Source organism: Periophthalmus magnuspinnatus, chromosome 18, assembly GCF_009829125.3.
Source record: "Periophthalmus magnuspinnatus isolate fPerMag1 chromosome 18, fPerMag1.2.pri, whole genome shotgun sequence".
Classification (NCBI taxonomy): domain Eukaryota; kingdom Metazoa; phylum Chordata; class Actinopteri; order Gobiiformes; family Gobiidae; genus Periophthalmus; species Periophthalmus magnuspinnatus.
In genome coordinates this window covers 25,413,064-25,428,074 of record NC_047143.1, presented here as the reverse complement: position 1 = coordinate 25,428,074, position 15,011 = coordinate 25,413,064, and the positions used below count along the sequence as shown (strand labels likewise).

Genomic DNA, 15,011 nt, shown 5'->3' with positions numbered 1-15,011 from the left:
ATCGTCCCTACGGAAACTGGAATCGTCCCTACGGAATCGTCCCTACGGAATCGTCCCTACGGAAACTGGAATCGTCCCTACGGAATCGTCCCCAATGGACACGCGGTTTAACTGAACTTGACTAAACCTGTAAATTAACCCTAGCTCCGCCTCCCTGACTGTCTCAGTTCAGTGATCCTTCCTTCAGCCCAGTGTTGAACTTGGTTACATCATAAACTTGTCCCGTACATTTAAATACATTTATACAGAGACAGTTGCGTGAGTATCGTCTGTACCTGCGTCCTGTGTCCTCAGAGAGAGATGGTCCCCGTTTTGAACTATGCATCAATATTAAGCAGCTCCGCCGCAGTTAATTACAAACCCGGAGTGTTCCAGAGTCTGTCCCCTGTGAAATCACGTAGAATGGAAACGCAATAACCTCTCGTCCCCGCCTCCATTACATCACAGTATTTTATCATCTCTGTACAGTTCTATGGCAGAGTTTACTGTTTAAATGTCAGATTCACATGTTATTTTGACCTGGATTTTGTTCAACATCAGATTTTGGATTATTTTAGTCTTGGAATTGCCACATCTCTACTGAACTAAAGGCAAAAGGAGCTGTTTAACTACCACTTCATGACATCACAAGGTGGAGGTAACATTGTAATACGACTTCGACCTCACTTGTGTAATATGGAGACTTTACGCTTTAAGATTTTTATTGTACATTTGTTGAGTTAATCCAAAATAAAGATACGGTTAAAAATCTGTAAATCATAAATTTCAGAATCAGAATCAGAATTTGGTTATTTCTTTAAAAAACAGTGAATGTCCCATAGAGTTTTAAAGACCCCAGTCCCATCCTGAAAGTTAAGAACGCAAACTGGTGTGTGAATGTGTGTGTAAATGTGTGTTTCTTGATATAAAGTGTTTTGAGTGTCTTGAAGGTTTGACAGCGTTTTATAAAGATGTAACTATTTATACACAATAGTAAGTACTGCTCCAAAGACGAGTGTTTACTACAAGTTCACAATGAGGTTGATCCAATTTTTACCTTCTACATGAAGTTTACAACTGAAGTACAAATATCTGCTTCAGCGAAAGAAGAAAAACATAAATCTAATGTGCGTTTTACCAAAGAGAAGTAAAGTACACAGCTCTGTGAGAAGTATTTTTACTTGAAGCATTTACTCTTAGCTGAAAATCACAGCCTCACTGAAGCTGTGTGAGGTGAAACACACACACACACACACACCCCTACACACACACACACATATACACACACACGAGAAACTAGAGAAATACCAGGGGCTCAAAGAAGAGCTGGAGAAGAGCTGGAAGGTGAAGTATCAGTGGTGCCCGTGGTCGTCGGAGCACTCGGGCAGTGACCCCCAAACTGGAGGAAAAACATCAGACTCTCAGTCCAGAAGAAGTGCAGTACAAGAACAACAATGATACTGAAGAACCCCCGGGCTCTGAGAGGACCTGGGTGTGGAGAGCAAGATAATCATTTCATTTATTTATTATTTTTTATAATATATATATAGGTATAGGTATATATAGGTATATATAGGTATAGAGCGAGGGCGTTGGCTCAACTGGTAACTCCTCTGACTTTCACATGGGGGACTGGGGTTCAAATCCAGGAACAACATCAGACCAGAAAAGTGTTTGAAACCAGAGAGTATGTGTCTTTAAATCTAATCTCTATATATTGTCTGTATAAATATACTCTATACATATTATCTGTATCTATAGTTCACTGGTTGGCTCAACTGATAAGTTCTCTGACTTTCACATGGGGGACCTGGGTTCAAATCCCCATCTGCAATGAGCCAGTGTGTGTCTGTGGTCTGCATCTCAAAATATGCTACGGCGAGGGGGAGCCAGGACGCCAGGGCAGAGGGGGGTTAATGTTAACTCCCCTACCAGTAAGTTTCTAACCTGAAATATAAGATCAAAGCAGACCCCTGACCAAGGCTCAAAGAAGAGAGAAGACCAAGGAAAAAAACATTAGAACTAACAGGGGTGAAGTGACTAATAACTCCAGCTGTCCTTTTTTTTAAATTTGTTTATTACATTATGTTAGAAATAGAGACAAGAAAGGATACTGAAAACAGCATTTATTTCCTTTAAATAAAATAAGACAAAATTCAAACATTATGAGACTTTCTGGGTCGATATGTCCAACCAGGATATCGACTAAACCGATTTTTGAAAGCAGACGACCAACAGAACTTGTAAATGTCTGAAACAGGATGTCGTAGGTTAAACTGTTTAGGTTTTGAGCTTTTTGGAGGTCACATAATGAGGCGTGTCTGTCCGATTGTCCGATAGATCCGTGAAAACCCGTCCAGCGGATTCACGCCGGCGCTGACAGCCCAGTATGACATAAGTTGACATGAATCGATTAAAACCCCATCTCGTACACTACCGGCGGCTTAAGTGGATTCACAGGAAGTGGAAATCAGCCTGATGACCCAGATGTCAGCTGACTTGAGCGACAGGCCTCATTAATCACAACATAATCAAATTTACATAGAGCCGTGGAGAGAGGAGTCTGCCGCGTCGACCTTGACTGCTTCAATAAAGGCGTTTGTCACTAAAAGTCGGGGTTGCCAGGTTTTTACAGCGCAACAAGCAGCTAAAAAAAACAACAATCAACTCCAGCTCCTGAAAAAGATAAAAGCAACAAGTCAGTTCAGTTTTTGTTATCATTTAGTTAAAGTAAAATTCACTTTGCCCCGGTTACAGAAGTTCAGCCTCCCCAAACCAGGAAGTAACGCTAACGCTTGCTAGCTGTCGTTACTAGTGTTAAAGATCGGCGTGGACAAAAATGAGGAAAACATAAAGACAAATACATTTTCATCTTCGAAAAGCTGTGCACTGCAAAACGAGCTCATTGTAGCATTAATCCTGACGTCCTCATTTTGATAAAGAAAAAAAAACAAAAAGAAAAAAACAGGACAAATAGTTTTATTCAATTTTGTCTTGTTAATGTTGCTGATCAATGAATTTATTATTTTTTATTTTATTTCATTTTAATGTTTAATTTGATATTTAATTTTAATGTTTTAAATTGATATTTAATTTAAATTTATTATTTTGATATTTATTTAATTTAAATTCATTATTTTGATATCTATTGAATTTTAATTTATTCATTTCATATTTTATTTTTTTATTATATTTTATTTTTTCAGTATCAAATGGTTCATTCAGTTGGTTAAAAAAATGTGTATAGTTTAAATAAGGATTACTTTTTTTATGAATTTCAGGAAAATTTATGCACTTTACATATTTTCTGTTACAGATTAAACAAAGTCATTAATGTAATTTTTTGTAGCGAGTTGATCTATATTTCTTTTTTTAGTTTTGTTTTGTTGTTATGTAGTACTTATAACAATTTTATAAACAAATTGTACTATTATATTGGGGGGGGGACTGACTGAGAAGAACAGAAACAACTACAGAAAGTAAAGCTAATGCATGCTAGCTGTCGTTACTAGCGTTAGCATGCAAAAATCCGCTCTGTTTTTTTTCTATGTGTTACTTTTACGTTTGATGGGATAGTATCTGTATAAATACTTATTATACTTTTACATCTGTCGAGCGGCAGTTTGTGGAAAAAATAAATTAAGAAGAAAAGTACAAAAATACAGGAAGTAGCGTCGAATTCTGCAACGAATCGATCTACTTTTGTCACCAACACACAAAATGATATTCAAAACGCAAAGACTGACAGTTTAAACCTTCATATCACTAAAGGAAGTAACGCTAACACATGCTAGTTGTTGTTAGCATTAGCATCCATGACGTCAAAACTCCGCTTTGATCTCGGAAAGTTGGAAATAACTCCTTCCAGTGGATAATTAGGATACAAAAAGTGTTTAAAAAAGTGAGGAACAACTTGGATCACTGCAAACAGTTGAAGTAGTTCTGTTTTTCACAAAATTAGGACAGTAAAAACCAGGTACAGCGCGTTCACTGGGGAGACAGTCGCTAAAGTTTTTGTCCAATGAGCCGAAGGTTGAAGGTTTGAATCCCGCTCTTTGTGTCTGTGAACAAGTGAGCGGTTTCTTGATGTAAAAGCGCTATAAATAAAGACAATATGTGACCATTTACTATCTACTGTTGTTGTCATCACTTGTTCTATTAACACACTGGCCAAAAATCACCGCTTTTATGATGTAAACGAGATTCTCAGGAGCAAGAACACACAAAAAACAACCCGAAACTGTCAAAATTTGCCAACAACATGTCTACAAAAGAAGCCCAAAGTCGCTAAAAAGAAGCAGACTTGGCAACTTCTAAAAGCCCCGTCACTGCTCTACTGCCAGGTCTGAACGAAAACCAAACAACATGCGTCTGTCACAACTGAAATCACTGCAGCCATTTTGATTTTTCCTGTTGGATTCCAGATAAAACACACGGAGCTACACACGAAACGTCCAATTTAAGGAGTAACTACGTTTATTCCGACAGATTTCCAGATTGCCTCCTGTGGTTTTCAGACAATTAAACATAAATGACCAGCCTCTTTATTAAAAAATGGACTCTGGGGCAGTGTTGTGGGCTAATTTCACCGGCATAACTAAGGTATTTAGGCGTTTCTATAGCAACAGGTGTAGACAAAAGAACTCGGAGCGTACGTTCGACAATATAATTACCCGCAAATAATCTGTGAAAGAAAAGAAAACAAAGGCACGGGTGGATGTTCCAATTAGGTCAGGGTCACTTGAGAACGGCTTCAGGAAGATACGACAACTTTATTCCACGTGGGACGAAACACCTAAGCTCCGCCCACGTGCACGTTTCAGATAAACTAAAGAAGAAGAAGGGCGGAGTCTAAAGGTATAAGCAACACTGATTGGTCTAACAGGTGTCTCTTAAACTCTTCAAACTCCGCCCCTGCAGCCAGGTGTTTGTAATCGGGGTAGCTCTGTGTGATGTCACCAACTACTAGAGGCAGCACACACACATATTTGGACTGTTTTTGACCACAAAGCTGCAAATTTACCTAGTTTTCCACTACAATGGGCAAATAAATGACGTGGAACACTGGATAATACAGCTACAGAGAAAATAAAGTGAGGTTTTGTGTTGAGGTTTAATTAACTATTGTAAAATGAGAATAAAATTACCCAGAAACCCACAGGAATAACGCTCTGCCTTTACAGCACAACTCTGTTCTTTTTTTTTTTTTTTTTTTCAATCAACGTTTTGGCAACATTTTGAGATAGTTATTATTTTGCGATTGATTTTTTAAATTATTTGTATAATAACAAAATAAAGATAAAAGCAAGATTCCACCCTATTCCTGCAAAAAATAAAAAATAGATACAAAAAATAAAAGACAAATGAAAGAAAAGAAAATACATACATACATAAAATAAAATAAAAAAAATAATAATTTAAATTAAAAAAATAAATAAATACATTAATTCATTAAAACAAAACTAAATAAAAAAATGAAAAACATAAAAAATAAAAAATCCCGAGCTCATGGTGACATCCTACCCCCTCCCTGGGCTCCACATGAACAACGAGATATTATAGAGATATTATAATGAAAAAACACAATTTTGAAATGTTGCATATCTTCAAAGCAACTTTCATATCACCCATCTACAACTAAACTACACCTGTTCATGCCTCCACCCTGCCCTGACTTGCTTGAAATTAGGCTTGTCAAAAGTATCGAAAATCAGATACTAATCGATACTAAAACTTGTATCGAAACAGGACGGACATGAACGTTTAAAGATATAAAGATGTTGAGCTGTATCTTTCACAAGTATAAGACACATAGACTAATACACCATGTACCACTACTGCACACTGAGGGAGTACACAGATATAAACACACATGGGACTAGAAAACAAATTACTACCATTTAATGTGGAAAATCACAGTATATTGTCTAAAGAAAGAGTGTTTTTTTTTTTTTAAATCAAAATCAAGTTGGACATTTTAGTATCATGACAACACTACTCCAAACATCACCAGGGCTTTGTAGATGAACTGGTTTACACAAAAGCTGAGTTTGTATTTTCGTTTTTCTGTTGCTGTGGGTGTCGTTTAGGAGCGTCCCCGGGGGCACATCCACACGTCGCCTATAGGCTGTTGTGGGGCAAACAGTGTGGCCCCGTTTGAGCGCGTGTCTGACAAGAGAACGACACAAAACGACACATAACGACACAGAACGACGCGTTTCAGCTTCCAGATATTAAAGTGTATATGACAGGGCTTCAGCTCTTTCTATGTATTACCTTTACGTTTGATGGGGTCGGGTTTGTGTAGATATTTATCATAGTTTTATATCAGATGAGTGGCAGTTTGTGGGGAAAAAAGTTGAATAAAAGTACAAAAATACAGAAAGGAGTGGCGAGTTTGAAAAGACAATAGGTAAATATTCGCTACCAGTCAAAAGTTTGGACGCAGACGGTCATTCAGCGTTTTTTTTTTTTCTTTATTTTTACAACTTTCTTCATTTTATTTACACACAGAAGACATCAAATATATGAAGTAGGATATATGGAATTATGTAGTAAAGAAAGAAAGCGAAATAACTCTGAAAATACACTGCCTGGCCAAAAAAAAGTCGCCACCTGGATTTAACTAAGCAAATAAGTACGAGCCTCCTATTGGAATTGCTGCGATTGGGCGATTATCTCTCAGCTGCAACAAGTTATTTAACCCCAACTTAAACATATATGTGGAAAGACACATCTCGTGATCGTGGAAAAGATGTTAGTCTGTTTGAGAAGGGTCAAATCATTGGCATCAAGCAGAGAAAACATCTATTTGATTGCAGAAACTACCGTAAATTTGGGACTATAGAGCGCACCTGAATATAAGCCGCAGGTTTTCATATTGTAACGTGAGATATTTACACAGAAAGACGGTACACAGACACGCTTTTTTTAAAACTGTGCCTGAAAATTGGCACCGACACGACATCAACACAGGATGAACACACCTGCAGGTTTAGAAAATAAAGCTGTACCAACACGGGCCTCTGCTTTTATTTCCTTTTGTCGTCTTTTTACGTTGATCAAGTTGGATTCATCGATGTCGAGCTCACGTGCAGTGGCTCTATTTCCTTCTTTAATGGTCAAACTTACGTGCAGTGGCTCTATTTCCTTCTTTATCTTAAAAACTGCATCACATCCATTTCTTCGTGTGTTTTCCATGATGTTGGCGTGTGCACGTCTGTCTCACTTTTACGTTTACAGCTAGAGAGCACCCCCCGGTGGCCGTTATCCAGGAAAAAGTCACGGCTTATAGTCCGAAATTTACGGTAGTCAAATCGGGTTAAGATTTGTCCAACGCATTATTAAAAACTGGATGGACAGTGGGGACATATCCATTGCACTGCGGTCAGACTCGACCATCATAAATACAAGATCGTGGTGAAAAATTAATGCAACACTGGATGGAAATAAATCTTGGGACATTGGAGAAGCAAAATCGAAACAATTCCACCGAGAATGTGTGCCATACTCAAAGCTAAAGGCGGTCCAACCAAATATTAGAGTGTGTGTGTGACCCTTTTCTTTTGGCCAGGCAGTGTATTTTTCGACAAAGCAAAGGATGAAAAATCTATATATTTAATATGTAATAAAATTATTTAACATTTTTCTTTGTTGCGTGATTCCATATATGTTGCTTCATATATTTCATGACTTCTGTGTGTATATAAAATGTAGAAAGTAGTAAAAATACGGGAAAAAAAACCCCAAAAACACTTGAACTTGAACATAAAAGTCCATTCAAACTGCAGGGACAAGTTACACACAAGGAGATTGCGTTTGCGTTGCGAGTTTAATCATAAATATTGTGCGATTTAGACATGTTTTGGTTCTTGTTAATATTACGGTTGTTAAATAACGGTTATGGAATTACCTTTATGTGTGTCATATTTGATGCTTGTGTCCAATCAGGAAGTAAAATGGTAAATAGTCACATTTTTATATCGCGTTTTTCCATGTTCAAGTCACTCAAAACACACTGGTGAGGTGGGTTAAGAGTCTTGCTCAAGAACACGATGAACCGCATTCATCTGTGGGAGCTGGAATCGCACCGCCAACCCGTGAGTGAGTGGATCTGACCGCTCAACCAGTGATGTTTACGTCAAGAGCGCGATTTCAGCCGCCAACGTTCAGATAAGTGGAAAAACGCTCGACCGACTGAGCTACTGTGGTTCTAAACTTCAAAAAACTACCAAAAAAAGCAACATTTTTCATCCAATCTTATAAATATTAGTGCGTTTTAGTGAAGTGAGTTGTCTAACCTGCCTTGTGCACTTTAAACACCAGAGCTCGCTTAACCACAGCACTGACTTAACACTTCACTCATCAGTTAAACGGGCAAATCAATAGAACCACTCTGGACACTGTGACAAATCCAATTTCAAACGAATGCATCTCACGTTGGCCAGTAACTTGCCACGACATGGTTGGCTTCCCATTCCTCTCCTCCGCGACTCCCTCCATCCTCCTATCTCTCTTTCTGTCTCTCCATTTGAGAAAGAGTGACAGCCGGCGCATGTCCGAGCACATGTACCGCTTTGTAGAAGGGAATCGGACCGCGCCGCGAGGACAAGACGTGGGTGACAAAAGGCGAAACGTAAACTCGTGATGTACTGGGGCGGTCTCGGTCTGAACACAACGAGGGGTTAACAAGAGCCGGAGTGGAGGAGGACGAGGAGGACGAGGAGGAGAACGAGGCTGAGAGGGAAAGGTTGCGATCCACAATCTCAAAATGGACGCCCGATCAGAGTTGTGTAGTAAAATTTACTGTTTAAACTGTCCGAACGCGAGTATTATAGCTACCAAAGAGCCTGCTTAGCAACGCTGTCAATCAAACCTGTTGCTAGGGCGAGCGGGATCGACCTCGGCGCCTGATTTGTCTGTTTTTAATGTTCATATCTTAATTTACAGACACAATAGTGAAATAAAAAACACTAGGATCATGTAGAGCGGGTTAATACGAACAAAGCACGCACATGATCACTTTCTGTTTAGAATGCGGTGGCTAGCAGGTTAGCTATGTCCATTTACACATATACAGTCTTTCCTCACAGTATCTTGAGAAACTGGTGCAATTATTCAATCCAAAAACTTTAGCTGCTGTTAGTTACAATAAAGTATATAAGTGTTGGAGCTCCCTCTGCTGTCAGCAACATGTCAGGGCATGAACAATGTGGAAAATGACACATGAAGCTACTAAACAACATGAATTCTATGCTAACAGAGCTGTGCATCTAAACAAAAAAAGAGTCCAGAGATGGCTTAAGGCAGAGGTCCCCAAAACACAGAGCCGGGACCACATTTGCTCCCGCGCCGCACAAAAACAGTAAATAATTTATCAGCGACCGCGGCTTTTCCGATGTAACTTTCGCCCGTCCCTCATGACACGATAATAAGCTCGTCTGTAGATATATAATGACAATCCTGGCAGGAAATAGCCACAGAAATCCATTTGATATAACGGCGAGTTTATTCTATCTGTGCTGGATCTGCTCTTGTCTCCACAACGACGAATCACGTAAAACGCATCAGACACGACGCACAAAAGTAGAGCCACGAGCGAGTGAAAATGAGCCAAAACAAAAGTCTTTGGCGAGCGTTTTTGCAAAGAGGAAAAGGCCAAAAGAGAAGCCAGAAGAGGAGACTACGACCTCCAAGAAAAAGAAAGATAAATTTAACAGACGACACCAGGAGTCCTACGTCTTGTTGTCTCCCGTCACTCTTAAATGGTACCACTTTATCGCAAAGAAGCAAGCGCAGGGCTCCTACTTATTTTTGCCATATTTATCTGCAGGTCAGTGAAAATAAAACCTACATTATCCAGATCCATGCTGCAAAAAAGGTTGGGGACTCCTGTTTTAAGGCTTATGGACTTAAAAACTGCAACTGAGAAATCTGTAGCTTTACCTGTGACGCAACAATCCAGGTAAAATTCAAACAGAGTATTTTTTTTGAGAGCTCAGAGAAGACGACTTTGGAAAAAACACGAAACCATGCGTGTATTCCAGGTATTTACTGAAGCGACGCTGATTTAACATTTTGTAAACGTGTTCTCTAAGGACTCTACGAAGCTGAACCAAAGGATTTTCAAAAGGAAACGGATCATAAAAGTACGAGTTTGTTCAGGTCTGAATGGCACTGAAGTAATGATGACATGTCTTTTTTTTTGTTTGCACCTTTATTCCCACCTTGGAATAATGTGCCGTTACCGTGACGACGGAGACATCGGGCCAAGGGGACGCGCGGGATTGGCTGGTTTTCTTTGACCTCGCAGATCAGTCGCTTTTGTAAGAAACAAGTAAAATATGTAACTACGCACGGCTCTATAGCGATAAAACACGAGTATACGTTTAAAAATATAGCTCAAAAATGTGTTTCAAAAGTAGGCCGTATAATAAAACATCACGGCCAGTTATAAGATTTTTTTTTAATATTTAGAAAGATAATTTTTTGTTAATAGATGTAAAAATAAGTAACAGCTGTCAGTGTTAAAGGGCTCGTACTACACTACTGTCTGATCTGTGTTATAATGTCGTTTCCTCGTCACAAACAGACCTGGAGTGGAGTTTTGTTTCATTCACACATGTTTAACGAGTTCTTCAATGCAGAAAACACTCTGCCCCACCTTGTGATGTCATGTGGTGATACAGGAAGTGCTGCGTTACCGTGTTTTTAAACTCCACACACCTTCATTTCCGGAATCATTTGGATCATTTCATCACCGGAATCGCCATTTTCTACTGAACTAAAGCTAAAAGGAGCGGGAATTGATTTGAAAAGTACCACTTCGTGACATCACAAGGTGGAACAGAGCATTTTAAGCTTTGGAATGAAACTTAAAACAGCTTCAGGTCTGTTTTTGAGGAGGTAACAGCATTAGAACATGGCTTAACGCTCACAAGTCCAGTCATTTTTGCGTAACGTAAGACTTTTAAGTAACTGTTAATAAAGGAGTTTGAAAATAATCCGACTATTTCTTTAATATTCATGGTTTTAATTTCTTGTTTATAGCAAATTTTGAGGGTATTTCACCACATCTGAAGAATAAAACGTCCAAATGTGAAAAATAGTATCACACAGGTGTTTGCTCGCTGTTCCGCCGCTCTTGTTCCTTCGTTTTAAAATAGAGTTTGTTGAATATGACAGGTGGAATTGTTAAAAAAAAAATTAAAAATAAATAAAATAAATAAATAAATAAATAATAACAAGTAATACAATGGATTAGTAAAAATATGCTTTACTTTGTCTTAAAAAAAAAAAAAAAGACACAAAAAAAACGTCTTCAGTCTGCCCTCTAGTGGCACAGACCTGAGTGTGCGGTTTGGAGCGGACCTGGGGACAGTGTCGTTATCGGACGTCCACATCTACAGCGACTGGATCGATGGAGCCCGGGGTGAGCTTTACAACGACTCACAGGCCGGTCTGGTGTTCAAAGTTACAACCAGATCTGTTTCAGGCTGACATTTGGGTCTTGGGGCTTATCCAGTTGCGAACAGGAGCGTGGACAAGGCATTACGAGGACCACGCAACGACACAACAAACTCGCCTCTGATAGGACCTCATCCGTCCCACTCCACTCTGACTTATACGCTCTGGACACGCCCTCTTATTCACGTTTTCCCTTTATTTGACTAATTTCTACATTTTATATACGCACTGAAGATGTCGAATCAACAACAACTTTTCTAAACCACCCAAAAAGTTACACAGTGCATCTTTAAAGAGGTTTTTTTTTTTTTTAACTGCTAACACGCAACATATTTAGATCACCATGCTTCCTTTTATTGTTTTGAAAATGCTATATTCACCCAAAACAAACATATTGACATGATTTATAGTTTCGCTTTCGTTTTTTCCTTTGCTCTCCAGTCTAAGTCACTCCCCCTTCAGAGCGCTAACACGACACAATCTGCGTTCATCCCGCTAACGAAACAACGGCACATCACATCAGTTTTGTCAAGTTTGTGTACAGTTTTGTGTCATGTTTTTGTATATTTATGGAGAATTGTCGTGTGGGAGCGTGGGTGATGTAGGCTTGTGGGCGGAGCCTCGTACAGAACAGGGTTTGATAGGGCCCAGGAGAGATCGCTAGATTACTCGAACGTGCATGGATGTCATCTAAAACCTCTTTGGGAATATTTTTGATGAGGGAACAATATTATAACAAGGTAGAACGCAAAAAATTGTAAGATTTTGCATAACTTTAAAAAAAATATTACACAAAACTGACTCTTGTGAGCTGTTAGTCCTGTTATAATGTCTAAGAGTCGGATTTACTATAGACAGGACAAATTTTAGCTTGTGGTGTGCGGTCTCTTCGCTGCTGCAGTGCCTAAAATCTCATCCGATTCTCCTCATATCTGTGGTTTGCGCTTTTTGTTGCACTTTTTTAAATCGTTTAAAGCTCCTATATTATGCAGAATTGACTCTTGTAGCTTTAGGACATGTTATAATGGTGTTTCCTCCTCAAAAACAGACCTGGAGTTGTGTTTTGTTTCATTCACACAAGTTTGAGTAACACTTTATTATTCGTCTGTTACATCTCCAAAGCTCAAAACGCTCTGTTCCACCTTGTGATGTCATGAAGTGGTAGTTTTCAAGTTAACAGCTCCTTTTTTTTTCACCTTTAGTTTAGTAGAAATTGGCAAATCCCGGGCTGAAATGATCCAAATGATTCTAGAAATGAAGGTGTGTGGAGTTTAAAAACACAGCGGAGCACTTCCTGTATCGCCACATGATGACATCACAAGGTGGAACAGAGCGTTTTCTGTTTGAGAGAAGAATAACGCAGCCTAAATACGCAGGGTTTGTGTGTGAAACATGAGTGAATGAAACAAAACGGAACAAAACACAAGTCCAGGTCTGTTTGTGACGAGAAAACAACATTAGAACAGATCAGAAAATAAAAGTAGTGTAATATGAAAAGTTGAAAAGTTTAAAAACACAATCTGACAGTAGAACTAAACAAGATTTATTTGTCGTTCTAACTCGGCGTGAAACAGGAGCGTTTGTTCACAGCTCACAGACACAGGTGGGTTTGAAAGGAGCACTCAGGCCTCACTTCAAAATAAAAGCCCCAGTTCAGGCTTTACAAAACTCCACTTTGATGATGTTAGCCTGTGTCATATCCAAACCGCCGTCCAACGCCTCACACGGGCGGTTTGGGCGCCGTTCCCACAAAAGCACCCGCGCCCTCCCCCCTTTTCATCAGCGTCTTTTCATCCCACGCTCCACAAAAGCTTCTCCACAGACGCACAATGCAAAGAAATGTGAAAAATAAAATAAAAACACTCTCGTCTGCGCCTTTCTTTAACCACAGGCGTTCAGGAGGAAGAGGGGAAGAGGAGGAGAGAGAAGGAGGAGGGGAAGAGGAGGAGAGAGAAGGAGGAGAGGAAGAGGAGGAGAGAGAAGGAGGAGGAGAGAGAAGGAGGAGGGGAAGAGGAGGAGAGAGAAGGAGGAGAGGAAGAGGAGGAGAGGGATAGAGGAAGAGAGAGGAGGAGGAGGAGAAGAAGAGTGAGGGGTGAGAAATCAAGAGCTCAAGTGGAAGCAGGTGAGGATGAGAGGAGAGAGAAGGAGAAAGGAGAGGAAAAGGAGGAGAGAGGACAAGGGAGAGGAAGAGGAGGAGAGGGATAGAGGAAGAGAAAGGAGGAGAAAAGGAAGAGTGTGGGGTGAGAAATCAAGAGCTCGAGTGGAAGCAGGTGAGGATGAGAGGAGAGAGGAGGAGAGGAAAAGGAGGAGAGCGGGAGAAGAGGAGAGAAGAGAGAAAGAGAGAGGAGATAGGAGAGGAAGAGTGAGGGATGAGAAATTAAATCAAGAGTAAGAGTGGAAGCAGGTGAGGATGAGAGGAGGAGAGGAAGAGGGACAGTGGAGGAGAGGAGAGAGGAGAGGAGGAGAGTAGAGGCAGCAGGGGAGGAGAGAATTAGAGATTCTATCTGTCCATCACAGAGACAGAGAGAGACATGTGACACTGCAGCAGAGAGAGGAGCAAAGGTCTAATGTTACAGAGGGAATGAACCAGGACTAAAGCAGGACTAAAGCAGGACTAAACCAGGACTAAACTGGGTCTAAACTGGGTCTAAACTGGGTCTAAACCAGGACTAAACTGGGTCTAAAGCAGGACTAAACCAAGTCTAAAGCAGGTCCAAACTGGGTCTAAATCGGGTCTAAAGCAGGTCTGAAGTGGGGTCTAAACCAAGTCTAAAGCAGGGTCTACACTGGGTCTAAACCAGGTCTAAACCAGTTCTAAAGTGATGTCTAAACCAGGTCTAAACTGGGTCCAAACCAGCTCTAAACCAGATCTAAACCGGGTCTACAGCAGGTCTAAAGTGGGGTCTAAACCAGGTCTAAACCAGGTCTAAACCAGGTCTAAACCGGGTCTAAACCAGGTCTAAACCAGGTCTAAACCAGGTCTCCAGCAGGTTTTCTCCTCTTTGTCTGGTGCATAAAGCTGCAGTGTGCTACACGGGGAGCGCTTTGTTCCATCATCTCTGCTCCTCTCGTTCTGAAGGTAACACTAAATCGATACCACCTTGGAAAGAGTAGTCCATGTCTCCACTCAGAGCTCGCATTTATCAAGTCATTTTGTGTCTAATGGCGTTTTTAACAAATCACTGGTTTATCGCTCTACATTAGACGCCCCGAGGCTCTGCTGCTGCCGTGAAAGAAAGACGTGCTAATTTCATTTAGCGCTAGCACCCATTAGCAACAACAGCATCAACAGCATTTGGGCGGCACGTACACAAGTGAAGAAGGCAGGCTGCGATGTCGTTAGCATACACATGTTTAGCACCGACACAAATATGGCAAATGCATTATGGACATTAACACCATATGTGACGTTTTAGAGACATTTTAACACCATGAACGAGAAAAAACGGTTCAATTCTTCTTGCTCTGTTGCCGTAGTTTTAAACAGTCACATGTGTTTAATGGTCTTGATGATGAGTTGTGTTGGTTTAAGCTCTTTTACTTTCACTTTGGTCACTTTGTTCCAC

General features: G+C 40.1%; 1 protein-coding gene across 1 annotated transcript in view; it reads left to right on the top strand.

The window, feature by feature from the left end:
• LOC117385935 (pyruvate carboxylase, mitochondrial-like) overlaps nucleotides 1–14,002 on the top strand; it is a 683,990-nt gene extending 669,988 nt beyond the window's left edge. The window contains exon 28 of the mRNA XM_033983216.2: nucleotides 13,991–14,002. The gene's annotated coding sequence lies outside the window, so the exon portion shown is untranslated. The remainder of the gene's footprint in view (nucleotides 1–13,990) is intronic.
• Nucleotides 14,003–15,011: the final 1,009 nt, after the last annotated feature.